Below are 14749 nucleotides of genomic sequence, written 5' to 3' on the forward strand. Positions count from 1 at the left end.
GGAGGCCCTGGACAGAAAGGTCAGTGTGGGAATGGGAGGGGGAGTTAAAGTGTTTGGCAACCGGGAGATCAGGTAGGTCCAGGGGGACTGAGCGGAGATGTTCAGCGAAATGATCGTAGTGGCCCCAGCACCGACCCCTGCGGAACTCCGCTAGGCACTGGCAGCCAACCAGTTAAAGCCTCCTCGCCTGTAAACACTTCTGAGTTGCTGCTGATGGTACCTGGGAGAAGGAAGAGGAGGAAGAACAATCGCCCGATCATTGTCCGATCCCAGATATCCCGTCAGTCCCCGATCTCCCGGTCTGGAAGAGAAAGTGATTGCAGTAAAACTCCAGTGACCAATATACATTAAACGACACGGATTCAATGCTGAGGCTGGTTCAGGTGCTGGTCAGGCCGCACTTGGAATATTGTGAGGAATTTTCAGTCCTATGTCTGATGAAGCATGTGCAGGCTCTGGATGGGTCCAGAGGAGGTTTACAAGAATGATCCCAGGAATGGGTGGTTTATATACGATGAGCGTTTGACGGCACTGGGCCTGTACTCGCTGGAGTTTAGAAGAATGAGGGGGGACCTCCATGAAACTTACCGAATAATGAAAGGCTTTGATAGAGTGGTGTGGAGAGGATGTTTCCACTAGTGGGAGAGGTCACAGCCTCAGAATTAAAGGACATTCTTTTAGGAAGGAATGAGGAGGAATTTCTTTAGTCAGAGGGTGGTGAATCTGTGGAATTATTTGCCACAGATGGCTGTGGAGGCCAATTCAAGCTTTCAAGGTCAGTTTATTGTCACATCTACCATTTAAGGTTAATTACATTTCAATTATAAAAAAAGCAACAAGAGACATAACTACATAAAAGTTAACATAAACATCCACCACAGCGATCACCCCACCATCCTCAATGTGACGGAAGGCAATACAGTCCAAACTTCTTCTTCTTTTATTCTCCTGCGGTCGGGGTAATCAAACCTTCCGCAGTCTGGGGGATTGAAGCTCCCGCAGCCGGCGATCGAAGACCCTGCGTTGGGGCGATCGATGACTCCACGTCAGGGCGATCGAAGACCCTGCGTTGGGGCGATCGATGACTCCACGTCAGGGCGATCGAAGACCCTGCGTTGGGGCGATCGATGACTCCACGTCAGGGCGATCGAAGACCCTGCGTTGGGGCGATCGAAGGCTCCACGTCAGGGCGATCGAAGACCCTGCGTTGGGGCGATCGAAGGCTCCACATCAGGGCGATCGAAGACCCTGTGTTGGGGTGATTGAAGACTCCTCGTTGGGGTGATCAAAGTTCCTGCGGTTTGGTGTTTCCCAAAGTCGGTCTCTAACCAGAGACCACAAGCTCCGTGATGGTAAGTCCTGCAGGCACCAGGGGTACAGCTCTCAAAGTCGGTCTCCAGCAAATGCCAACAACTCCTCGATGTTAGACCGCAGTGCGGACGGAGATATGATACGGAAGAAAATCACATCTCCGTCGAGGTAAGTGATTAGGAAAAGTTTCCCCCAACTCCCCACATAAAACATGTTATAAAAACACTAAAAACATACATTTAACACACAAACACAGAACAAACAAGGAAGGGACAGACAGACTGTTGGCGAGGCAGCCATTCCTAGCGCCACCTGGTGGTTACGTCAGTGGATAATGTTAAGGCAGGGATTCCCACTGAGAGTAGGGAAGATTCAAACAAGAGGACATGACTTCAGAATTAAGGGACAGAAGTTTAGGGGTAACATGAGGGGGAACTTCTTTACTCAGAGAGTGGTAGCTGTGTGGAATGAGCTTCCAGTGGAAGTGGTGGAGGCAGGTTCGATTTTATCATTTAAAAATAAATTGAATAGGTATATGGATGGGAAAGGAATGGAGTGTTATGGTCTGAGTGCAGGTAGATGGGACTAGGGGAAAATAATTGTTCGGCACGGACTTGTAGGGCCGAGATGGCCTGTTTCTGTGCTGTAATTGTTATATGGTTATATAGAAAGATTATGAATTAGTGCGGGTGTCAGGGATTATGGGGAGAAGGCAGGAGAATGGGGTTAAGAGAGAATGATAGATCAGCCATGATTGAATTGTGGAGTAGATTTGATGGGCCGAATGGCCTAATTCTACTCCTATCACATGACCTTTTGACCAATCTAGTTGCCTTATTTTGGTTTTTAAAAGCTTCCCAATCGTTAGACTTCCCGCTAATCATTGCCAAGTAAGATGACGGGGCACAGTGGCGCAGCGGTAGAGTTGCTGCCTCACAGCGCCAGGGACCCGCGTTCGATCCTGACTACGGGTGCTGTCTGTACGGATTTTGTACGTTCTCCCTGTGATCTGCGTGGATTTTCTCCAGGATCTCCAGTTCCTTCCACGCTCCAAAGACGTACGGGTTTGTAGGTTAATTAGGCTTCGGTAAAAAAAAAATATTTGTCCGAAGTGTGTGTAGGACAGCATTGATCGAATGTCAGTGCGGCCGAAGGGCCTGTTTCCACGCTATGTCACTAAACTAAACACAGAACTAGTGTGTGAACGGTGATCGCTGGTCGGCACGGACTCGGTGGGATGATGGACCTGTTTCCGCGCTGTATCTCTAAACTAAACATAAAACTAGTGTGTGAACGGTGATCGCTGGTCGGCACGGACTCGATGGGATGATGGAACTGTTTCCGCACTGTATCTCTAAACTAAAGACAGAACTAGTGTGTGAATGGGTGATCGATTGTCGGCACGGACTCGATGGGCCGAAGTGTCTGATTCCGCGCTGTATCTCTAAACTGTAAAACTAAACTAAACTGACATCACGGCTACTGTTCTGCCATGTGGTTACGTCCCACAAGTGCCTGGTTCATGAATTAGGGAAGGTATCTGAGGAACAGCCTAGGGCTCTAAGCTGATGATTACTAATGTTGAAGTAAGAAGCTATTCATACAGAGGTTGATGAGGGATTGTGTGGATATATGGAACAAGCTGCCGGTGGAAGTAGTTGAGGCAAGTACAATAACAACATTTAGTTTAGTATTGTTCAGTGACGAGATACAGTGCGAAAACAGGCCCTTCGGCCCAACGGGTCCGTGCTGACCAACGATCACCCATTTACACACTAGTTCTTTGTTTAGTTTGGCAATACAGAGTGGAAACAGGCCCACCGGGTTCGCAGTGACTTTATCGATCACCCGTGCACACACTAGTTCTGTGTTCAGTTTAGAGATCCAGCATGGAAACAGGCCCTTCGGCCCAACGAGACCACGCTAACTATCAATCACCCCGCTCATTAACACTACCCAACACACGCTTGGGATTATTTAAAATGACACCATGCCAATTAACCAACAAACCAGGAATGTGGGTGGAACCTGGATATCCCGGAGAAAGCCCACGCCAGTCACGGGGAGAACGTACAAACTCCGTACAGACAGCACCCGTAGTCAGGATCGAACCCGGGTCTCTGGCGCTGTGAGGCAGCAACTCTATCGCTGCACCATCATGCTACACTTTAAAAGACACTTGCGCAGGTAGGTGTAGAGGAAATGTTCAGTGGGATACGGGCCAAACGCAGGAAAATGGGACTAGTTTGGATGGGGGTTCTTGGTCAGTATGGATGAGATGGGCCGAAAGGCCTGTTTCCCTGCTCTATGACTCGATGAGGTTGCGGAAGTTCATCCCCCCACCTCCTCACCAGACAATATTGCGAAGAGTATTAGGCCCCATATCCGAGGAAGGATGTGCTGGCGTTGGAGAGGGTCCAGAGGAGGTTTACGAGAACGATTCCAGAGAATGAGTGGGTTAACTAACGTACGATGAGCATTTGTCGGCGCTGGGCCTGTACTCGCTGGGGTTTAGAAGGATGAGGGGGTAACCTCATTGAAACGTACAGAATAGTGAAAGGCCTGGATAGAGTGGATGTGGAGAGGATGTTTCCACTAGTGGAAGAGGTCATGGCCTCAGAATTAAAGGACGTTCTTTTAGGAAAGCGGTGAGTAGGAATCTCTTTAGCCAGAGGGTGGTGAATCTGTGGAATTCGTTGCCACAGACGGCTGTGGAGGCCAAGTCAATGTGTTTTCAAGGCGGAGATTGTCAGATTCTTGATTAGTACAGGGGTCGGTGGTTATGGGGAGAAGGCAGGAGTATGGGGTCGAGAGGGAAAGATAGATCAGCCATGATTGAATGACGGAGTGGACTTGATGGGCCGAATGGCCAAGGTCTGCTACTGTATCTTACAAACGTATGAAATGCTGCCTGACTCGCTGGGTTCCCTCAGCAGGTGGAATGTCGCTACAGATTCCAGCATCTGCATCTTTTGTGTCTCAGTGGGAGAAAGTATAATTTGCAAATTTTCAGGTGATATGGAAATTTGTGATGTTGTGGTTGGCAAAGAAGGTGGTGTAAGGTTGCAGCAGGATAAAGGTCATGGCGGTATCAATATGCAGGTAGACTGGGAAATTCAAGTTGGTACTGGATACCAAGAGAAATAATTTGTAGAGTGCCTTTGAGATAGCTTCTAAGAGCAGCTTGTAATCGAACATACTGGGCAATTTGGTTTGGCATTGGTATATGGGGGGCATAGTGGCGCAGCGGTAGAGTTGCTGCCTCACAGCGCCAGACCACGGGTTCGATCCTGACTGTAGGTGCTGTCTTTACAGAGTTTGTATGTTCTCCCCATGCTCCGGTTTCCTCCAACACTCCAATGATCTTACACGTTTGTAGGTTAATTGGCTCGTATATAAATTAGCAAATTGTCCCTTGTGTGTGTAGCGTGGTGTTAGTGTGCGTAGGTCGCTGGTCAGCGCGGACTCGTTGGGCTGAAGGGCCTGTTTCCACTCTTTATCTCTAAAAATAAAAGTATTGTATAACAAACCAGATTTAATCAGTGTGGTTATGGTAAAAGAACCGTTTGGAGGCAGTGACCATAAAATGATAAAATGCTGAGGCTTTATAACATGCTGATCAGACCACACATGGAGTATTGGGAGCAGTTTAGGGCCCTATATATGAGGAGTTAGGTACTGGCGTTGGAGAGGATCCAGAGGAGGTTTATCAGAATGGTGGCTTCAACATACGATGAGCATTTGTCATCATTCGGCCTGTACGCGCTGGAGTTTAGAAGGATGAAGGGGCCCTCATTGAAACTTACCGAACAATGAAAGGCTTTGATAGCGTGGATGTAGAGAGAATGTTTTCACTAGTGGGAGTGTCCAGGACTAGAGGTCACAGCTTCAGAATTAAAGGACATTCCTTTACAAAGTAGACGAGGAGGTATTTCCTTAATCAGAGAGTGGTGAATCTGTGGGATTATTTGCCACAGACGGCTGTGGACGACAAGTCAATGGATATTTTTAAGGCAGAGATAGATAGATTCTTGAATAGTGCGGGTGTCAGGGGTTACAGGGAGAAGGCAGGAGAATGGGGTTAGGAGGGAGTGATAGATCAGCTGTGATTGAATGGCGGGGTAGTCTTGATGGGGGGATGGCCTTATTCTCCTCCTATCACGTATGGCCTTAAATATCATCAACAACATAATTGAAGCTGTGGTCAATAAGGCACACTGATGTCGCGTCTTGCTCAAAAGATGAAGAAAGTTTGTCATTTCTCCAGTGACTCACACCAACATCTGCACATGAATTGTGAAAGAACACTGTTAGGTTGCTTCACACCATGGTTTGGCAACAGCTCTGCTCAAGACCACAAGAAATTGCTGAGAGCTCAGTTTAGTTTAGAGATTCAGCACGGTAACAGGCCCTTCGGCCCACCGACTCCATGCCATGCTAGTGTGCGGGGGCCAGCGATCCCCGCACACTAGCGCTATTCGACACACACTCGGGCCAATTAATAATCTTGCCACGCCAATTCACCTACAAACCTGAACGTCTTTGGAATGTGGGAGGAAAGCTCAGTAAACCCAAGCTGGCCAAGAGTCCAGATTGAAGAATGCTTTATTGTCACATGTCCCAGACAGTACAATTACATTCTTTAGCAGGTCAACAGAATATGTAAACGGGCAAGGTACACAAAAACGCTGGAGAAACTCAGCGGGTGCTGCAGCATCTATGGAGCGAATGAAATAGGCAACGTTTCGGGCCAAAACCCTTCTTCAGACAGGCAAACCCTGTAGGGACAAGCACCTGACATCATGATCGAACCTGGGTCTCTGGCACTGTGAGGCAACACTACCACCGCACCACTGTGCCGCCCCTATCGTGGATATCGCCCAGTTCATCTAACAAAGCAGTCTCTCCATTCCACCCCCTGAAGGGCCTGTTAGAAAGCATTTTATCAGCTTGGTTTTGGAACAGCTCCAACCACACAACCTTGCTTCGGCCCATCTATTGGTATGGTTGGAAATTGCCATGTGTACCAGAATTGAGTGTTTGCATGCAACCCAGGCAAGTCGTACTATATAAGGTCATGATGATAGGAGCAGAATTAGGCCCATCAAGCCTACTCCGCCATTCAATAATGGCCGATCTATCTCTCCCTCCTAACCCCATTCACTTGCCTTCTCCCCATAACCTCTGACACCCGTACTAATCAATAATCTATCGATCTCTGTCTTAAATACATCCATTGATTTGGTCTCCACATCTTCTGTGGCAAAGAATTCCAGAGATTCATCACCTTCTGACTAAAGATATTCCTCCTCATCTCCTTCCTAAAAGAACATCCTTTAATTCTGAGGCTATAACCTCTGGTCCGATACTCTCCCACAAGTGGAAACATCCTCTCCACGTCCAATCTATCCAAACCATTCACTATTCTGTACGTTTCAAAGAGGTTCCCCCCTCATTATTCTAAACTCCAGCGAGTGCAGGCCCAGTGCCGTCAAACGCTCACCATAAGCTTTTCCCACTGAGAGTAGGGAAGCTTCAAACAAGGGGACATGACTTGAGAATTAAGGGACAAAAGTTTAGGGGTAACATGAGGGGGAACTTCTTTACTCAGAGAGTGGTGGCTGTGTGGAATGAGCTTCCAGTGAAGGTGGTGGAGTGCAGGTTCGTTTTTATCATTTACAAATAAATTGGTTAGTTATATGGACGGGAAAGGAATGGAGGGTTATGGTCTGAGCGCAGGTGCATGGGAATAGGGGAGAATACCTGTTCGGCACGGACTAGAAGGGTCGAGATGGCCTGTTTCCGTGCTGTAATTGTTATATGGTTATATGGTTATATGTTAATCAACTAATTCCCATGATCATTCATGTAAACCTCTCGACCCTCTCCAGAGCCAGATACAGTGCTCAAAACTTGAGTACAATTAACTCACAATATTGAGCACAATTAAGAGTCAAGGGAGAGGGAGACACAGAGACACCTTTCTGACCTTTCTGTCCTGGGCCTCCTCCACTGTCAGAGTGAGGCCCAACACAAACTGGAGGAACAGCACCTCATAATTCACTTGGGCAGTTTACACCCCAGCATTATGAATAACATAACATAAGCAAGTAACCCTTGCTCACCCTCTCTCTCTCAATTCCTCCACTTTCCTATTCTAGGACCAGTCTGACTAACCACCTGATTAAATCTTATCTCTGTTTGTTTCGTTGTCAGCTTCTCCCCGCTAACAATGATCTATCTACATTTTCCTCGAACTTCATAACCTTTGTCTCGTTTTCACACCTTTAACTTCATTATCTCCGTGTCTCTCTCTCTCCACTCACTCTCAATCTGAAGAAGGGTCACGACACGAAACGTTACCCATTCCTTCTCACCGATTTGCAGATTTGGGAACAGTTTCTTCCCAGTTATTATCAGGTAACTGAATCATCCTACAACAACCAGAGAGCAGTGCTGAACTACTAACTATCTCTTTTATAGAAACATAGAAATTAGGTGCAGGAGTAGGCCATTCGGCCCTTTGAGCCTGCACCGCCATTCAATATGATCATGGCTGATCATCCAACTCAGTATCCTGTACCTACCTTCTCTCCATACCCCCTGATCCCTTTAGCCATAAGGGCCACATCTCACTCCCTCTTAAATATAGCCAATGAACTGGCCTCAACTACCTTCTGTGGCAGAGAATTCCACAGATTCACCACTCTCTGTGTGAAAAATGTTTTTCTCATCTCAGTCCTAAAATATTTCCCCCTTATCCTTAAACTGTGACCCCTTGTTCTGGACTTCCCCAACATCGGGAACAATCTTCCTGCATCTAGCCTGTCCAACCCCTTAAGAATTTTGTAAGTTTCTATAAGATCCCCCTCAATCTTCTAAATTCTAGCGAGTACAAGCCGAGTCTATCCAGTCTTTCTTCATATGAGAGTCCTGACATCCCAGGAATCAGTCTGGTGAACCTTCTCTGTACTCCCTCTATGGCAAGAATGTATTTCCTCAGATTAGGAGACCAAAACTGTACGCAATACTCCAGGTGTATTCTCACCAAGTCCCTGTACAACTGCAGTAGAACCTCCCTGCTCCTATACTCAAATCCTTTTTCTATGAATGCTAACATACCATTCGCTTTCTTCACTGCCTGCTGCACCTGCATGCCTACTTTTAATGACTGGTGTACCATGACACCCAGGTCTCGTTGCTTTTCCTAATCGGGTTGATGACCCGAATACTATCCTTGATCAGTCTTTGCTGGTTTTAGCTTACACTAAACATTATTCCCTTATCATGTATCTGTACATTGTAAATGGAACAATTGTAATCATGTATAGGAAGGAACTGCAGATGCTAGATTAAACCGTAGGTAGACACAACATGCTGGTGTAACTCAGCGGGCCAAGCAGCATCTCTGAATAGAAGGAATGGGTGACATTTCGGGTCGAGTCCCTTCTTTTATCCACAGATGCTGCCTGTCCCGTTGAGTTACTCCAGCATGTTGTGTCTATCTTCGATTATAATCATGTGTTGTCTTTGCGTTGACTGGTTAGCATGCAACAAAAGCTTTTCGCTGTATCTCGGTACACACGACAATAAACATATATAACATAGAATAATAGAAAATAGGTGCAGGAGGAGGCCATTCGGCCCTTCCATCCAGCACCGCTATTCAATATGATCATTGCTGATCATCCACAATCAGTACCCCGTTCCTGCCTTCTTCCCCATATCCCGTAAGAGCTAAATCTAACTATCTCTTAACAAAATCCAGTGAATTGGCCTCCACTGCCTTCTGTGGTAGATAATTCGACAGATTCACAACTCTCTGGGCGAAAAAGTGTTTCCTTGTCTCGGTCCTAAATGGCCTACCGCTGCTAATTAAACTGTGACCCCTGGTTCTGGACTCCCCCAACATCGGGAACATTTTTCCTGCATCTAGCCTGACCAATCCTTTAAGAATGTTTTATGTTTCTATAATATATCCTCTCATCCTTCTAACTTCCAGTAAATACAAGCACAGTCGACCCATTCTTTTATCATATGTCAGTCCCGCCATCCCGGGAATTAACCTGGTGAAAATGTTTAACAAAGAACAGCAGATACTGGTTTCAATTGAAGGAAGTCACAAAATCCTGGAATAACTCAATGGGACAGGCAGTATCTCTGGAGAGAAGGCATGGGTGACGTTTCGGATTTTGAATAAGGGTTTCGGCCCGAAACGTTGACTATTCCCTTCGCTCCATAGATGCTGCTGCACCCGCTGAGTTTCTCCAGTATTTTTGTGTACTTTCGGATTCGCGACCCTTTTTCAGACCTGATGAACCTATCCAGCACTCCCTCAATAGCAAGAATACTAAATTGAACTCTCCAGAGATGCTGCCTGTCCCGCTGAGTTACTCCAGCATGTTGTGTGTTTTTTTGGTGTAATCCAGCATCTGCAGTTACCTTAATACAAAAAGTATTTCAGTGATTCGACTCTGTACAAATTCACAACTCAGCTAAACAGGTTGTTGTTTGTGGGAACAAGTGACAGACACAGAATTACGTACCTGGGTTGTGTCCACTGCTCGTGTCTGGAATATCGACTGTCAAACTCTTGTTCTCAGTGGCCGTCACTGTGTGGAGAACACGAATGTGTAGAGGGGAAAATTTACATCAGGAAACTGAAGTAAAATAAGGAAGTATTCCTTTATCAGCAAATAGTTAACCCCTTTCATCCCTGATGGGCATGGCTTTGATTTAGTGGACGGAGTGGTGTAATGTAGGAAAAGTCCCTCACTATCTCTGCAATCCTACTCTGGCTCTGACCCTATTCCTGGTCTCTGTAACCCCCTCCCCACCGGCACCTACACCCCTCCCTGTCAAATTGGAGGTATTTAATCTAGTGGGCGTGACAGTCTCCTGTTCCACATCGCCATGGTTAGGGTACTCATTTGCACAAGACTGCACCGATTCAATAATTGTGTAGGAAACAACTGCAGGTACTGTTTTAAATCGAAGATAGATACAAAATGCTGGAGTAACTCAGAGGGGCAGGCAGCATCTCTGGAGAGAAGGAATGGGTGACGTTTCGGGTCTGAAGAAGGGTATCGACCTGAAACATCACTCATTCCTTCTCTCCAGAGATGCTGCCTGACCAGCTGAGTTACTGATTCAAGAATGTTTGGATTCGTGCAAGGCAAGTTTGCCCAAATAACTCCGCAAATTTTTATAATGGATTAGCAGAGAGTGAAAACCTAGAACAGAGAATAGCACAGCACGGGAACAGGCCCTTCGGCCCACAATATCTGTGCCGAACATGATGCCAAATTAATCTCCTGTGTCTGCACATAATCTGGAACTCTGCATTCCCTGCATGTCCATGTGCCTATCTAAAGGCCACCAAAACACCACCATCATCGCTGCCTCCACCATCACCCCTAGGCACCATCACTCTCTGGGTAAAAAACCATCCCCACACATTTTAGATCTCATTACGTTTAGAGATACAGCGCGGAAACAGACCCTTCTGCCCACAGAGTCCGCGCGGATCATCGATAGCCCGCTCACACACTGGTTCTATGTATAGTTTAGAGATACAGCGCGGAAACAGGCCCTTCGGCCCACCAAGTCCGCACCGACCTGCGATCCCCGCACACTAACACCATCCGACACACTAGGGACAATTTTACATTTAAACCAAGCCTATTATCCAACAAACATGTACGTCTTTGGAGTGTGGGAGGAAACCGAAGATCATGGAGAAAACACACTCAGAGAACGTGCAAACTCCGTGCGGACAGCACTTGTAGTCGGGATCGAACATGGGTCTCTGGAGCTGTGAGGCAGCAACTCTACCACTGCCCCACTGTGCCACCCACTTCAGCTTTCCCCCTCTGATCTTAATTTACCCCCGTAGGTTATTCCTAGTGTATGAGTAAGACTCGTGGGAAACAGTGAAGTGGCAGAAACTTGAGCGGCCCAACGCCCTCTTGATGTATGATGAAGTAGACAAAAGCTGTGACAGGAAATTTCGTGCTAAAATGTAAATGTTCTTCCACAGAATGAAGGGAAATGTATCGCAGAGTTCCCCAAAGCTGAGGGTGCATAACACTCATAACAGATGCTGGCTGAAACCAAAGATAGACACAAAAAGCTGGAGTCACTCAATGGGTCAGTTTAATTTAGTTTAGAGATATAGTGCAGATACAGCGCGGAAACAAGCCCTTCAGCCCACCGTGTCCGCGCTGACCAGCAACGATTCTCTGCATTAGTGCGGCAGCGTGGTAGCGTAGCGATTGAACTACTGCCTTGGAGTGCGAGAGTACCAGGTTCGATCTTGGCTACGGGTGCTGTCTGTACGGAGTTTGAACGTTCTCCCGGAGAAATGGCAGACGGAGTTTAATCCGAGCAAGAGTGTAGTGTTGCACTTTGAGAGGTTGAAGGCACAAGGAGAGGGGGTAGTTCCATGGCAAGTCCAATAACAGCATTGTTTGTTTTTAGCACGGAAACCGGCCCTTCGGCCCACCCAATCCTGACTGACCATAGATCACCCGTTCACACACTAGTTCTAGGTTTAGTTTAGAGATACAGTGTGGAAAGAAGCCCTGTGGCCCAACGAGTCCACGCCGACTAGCGATCCCCGCACTATCCCACACACACTGGGGACAATTTACATTTATACCAAGCCAATTAACCTACAAACCCGTACGTTTTGGGAGTGTGGGAGGAAACTGAAGATCTTGTGGAAAACACATGCAGGTCACTGGGTGAACGTACAAACTCTGCACATACAAACACTCGTAGTCGCGATCGAACCGGGGTGACTGGAAGGCGGTAGCTCTTCTGCCGCGCCAACGACTATGGGTGCTGTCTGGGGCCTGTTTCCACACTGTATCTCGAACCACACATAGAACGAGTATGTGAACGGGTTGATTGCTGATCGGCACAGACGCTATGGGCTGAAGGGCCTGTTTTCACGCTGTGTCTCTGAACTAAACTATAACTAAACTACCCGGGACACATCCCACTTTGTCTTTTTCACTGTCTTCATTCTGGTCTTCTCCCAGTCTGTCCATCGGGTTAGAATGTCTGGGTTTCTGACAGGGGTACTGAGGAGAGAAATATGTGCTGTGGGAGGGATAGTGAGGAGGGAACGCTGCGGGAGGAGGGAGCCGCTGCAGGGGGAGCGGTGAGGAGAGCAAGCTGCAGGGGGAGCGGTGAGAAGGGAGTGCTCTGTTGTGGAAGGGATGATGATGAAAGAAGCACTGTTCTGTGAGAGGAACTGTTCACCCCTTACCCTCAGACACCCCCTGTCTTTCAGTCTCCCTCACTTCCCCACAAATCCTCTTCCCTCACAACTCAGACCCTCTTCCCCTCGGTTCCTCACACCAGTCCCTCCTCCCAGGGTCTCACGCGAAATCGTTGCCTATCCATGCCCTCCATAGATGCTGCCTGACCCGCTGAGTTACTCCAGAATTTTGTTTTTTATTTGTAATCCATCACGGTGGCGCAGTGGTATAGTTGCTGCCTCACAGTGAATGCAGCGCCGGAGACCCAGGTTCGATCACGGCTACGGGTGCCATCTGTACAGAGTCTGTACAATCTCCCCGTGACCTGGATAATCAGCCATGATTATATTGAATGGCGATGCAGGCTCGAAGGGCCGAATGGCCTACTCCTGCACCTAATTTATATGTGTCTATGTTTCTATGACCTGCGTGGATTTTCTCCGAGATCTTCGGTTTCCTCCCACACTCCAAAGACATGCAGGTTTGCAGGTTAATTGGCTTGGTAAATGTGAAAATTGTCCCTAGTGAATGCATGATAATGTTAATGTGCAGAGATCGCTGGTCGGCGCAGACTCGGTGGGCCGAAGGGTGTTTCCGCGCTGTATCTCGAAACTAAAAAAAATCATCTGCAGTTCCTTGAGTCTCGCCTCAATTTCCTGACGCTGCCCTCACCCTCCCTCCCGCCCACACTCACCGGGGTCCCACACACACATGCACTCGTTGCAACCTCGGGAACCTCACGGCGGCCGGAGGAGCAGGGACCACGTTGCAAATGCATCGGATATAGACTGGGGAAATAACACACAAGAGCCATGTATTGATGCAGCGTTGCAGAGGGTGAAGCCGGCCGGCCTCAGTCTCATTCTCAAAATATACCAGTGGAATGAAATGGAAGGTGGACGGATCTAACCAAGGACTTGCTCCCAGAAAGCACATATCTATTTAGATTCCATATGGGGGGGGGGGGGGGGGGGGGGGAACACTCATGTCAGCATGCATCATTAGAAATTGGCAACAAGGAAAAAAAATATATAGGCAAGTAATATTTTCTACAAACCAATGGCAAGCGCGGCTTCATAATTCCACTTCACGTTCTTATAACGGACCATCTCCCAGTCACTTATTTCTTCAAACTCTTCCTTGGAAAAATAGCCAGCAATGTCTCTGAAATGGTCAGCATCCTGGAAACACAAACATTGTACCTGATACTTTGGTGCATGGTCTGAGAAGGAGCAGCAGCATCTTCCCCGTTCCCAGGCCCCGGAGAAGACATTTATCCGGCATCTTCTGCCCGTTCTCCATGACAAAGTTCCCTGGAGTCTCACCTCTGGGCCCTGCGTCCCAGACATGGTCTTGTCTCCTTCAGCAGCTCCTCGATCTCCCTTCCTGAGCTCAGACACCCACTTCTCCTCACCTCACCTCCGCTCACTTCTCCTCACCTACATCTCGACTAATCCCCTCGCCTCAACCAAACCTCACTATTAAAGGTAGATAAAAATGCTGGAGAAACTCAGCGGGTGAGGCAGCATCTATGGAGCGAAGGAACAGGTGACGTCCTCAGTCTGAAGAAGGGTCTCGACCCGAAGCGTCACCTATTCCTTCTCCCCATAGATGCTGCCTCACCCGCTGAGTTTCTCCAGCATTTCTGTCTACCTTTTATTTTTCCAGCACCTCCAGTTCTTTCTTAAACCTCACTACTAAACCTCACCTCGACTAAACTTCACCTCAACTAAACCTCACACCTCAACTAAATCCCCACCTCGGCTAAACATTACCTCACCTCAACTAAACCCTCAATCACCTCGACCAAACTTCACCTCAGCTAAAGCTCAACTCAGCTAAATACATACCTCACTAAACCTTGCTTCGATTAAACCCCTCGCTTCATCTAAACCTCACGTTGACTAAACTTCACCCCAACTAAACGTCACCCCACACTACAAAACTACTCCTCACACCTAAACCTCCTTCAATTAAAACCCCTCGCCTCGAAGCTCACCTCAACTAAACCCCACCTCAACTAAACCTCACCCCAACTAAACCTCACCCCAACTAAACCTCACCTCAACTAAACCTCAAATAAACCTCACCTCAGCTAAACTCCAACTAACCCCCAACTAAACCTCACCCCAACTAAACCCCAACTAAACCTCACCCCCACTAAACCCCAA

General features: G+C 47.6%; 1 long non-coding RNA gene across 1 annotated transcript; it reads right to left on the reverse strand.

Moving 5' to 3' along the window:
• Nucleotides 1-238: 238 nt before the first annotated feature.
• On the reverse strand, nucleotides 239-13732 carry LOC116968958. Its single transcript, XR_004410566.1, has 3 exons — nucleotides 13636-13732; nucleotides 9858-9923; nucleotides 239-293 (listed from the first exon to the last, which is right to left on the reverse strand). It is a non-coding gene; the product is annotated as an uncharacterized LOC116968958 (long non-coding RNA).
• Between the last annotated feature and the right edge of the window lie 1017 nt (nucleotides 13733-14749).

The sequence above is a fragment of the Amblyraja radiata genome, chromosome 48 (assembly GCF_010909765.2).
Source record: "Amblyraja radiata isolate CabotCenter1 chromosome 48, sAmbRad1.1.pri, whole genome shotgun sequence".
NCBI lineage: Eukaryota > Metazoa > Chordata > Chondrichthyes > Rajiformes > Rajidae > Amblyraja > Amblyraja radiata.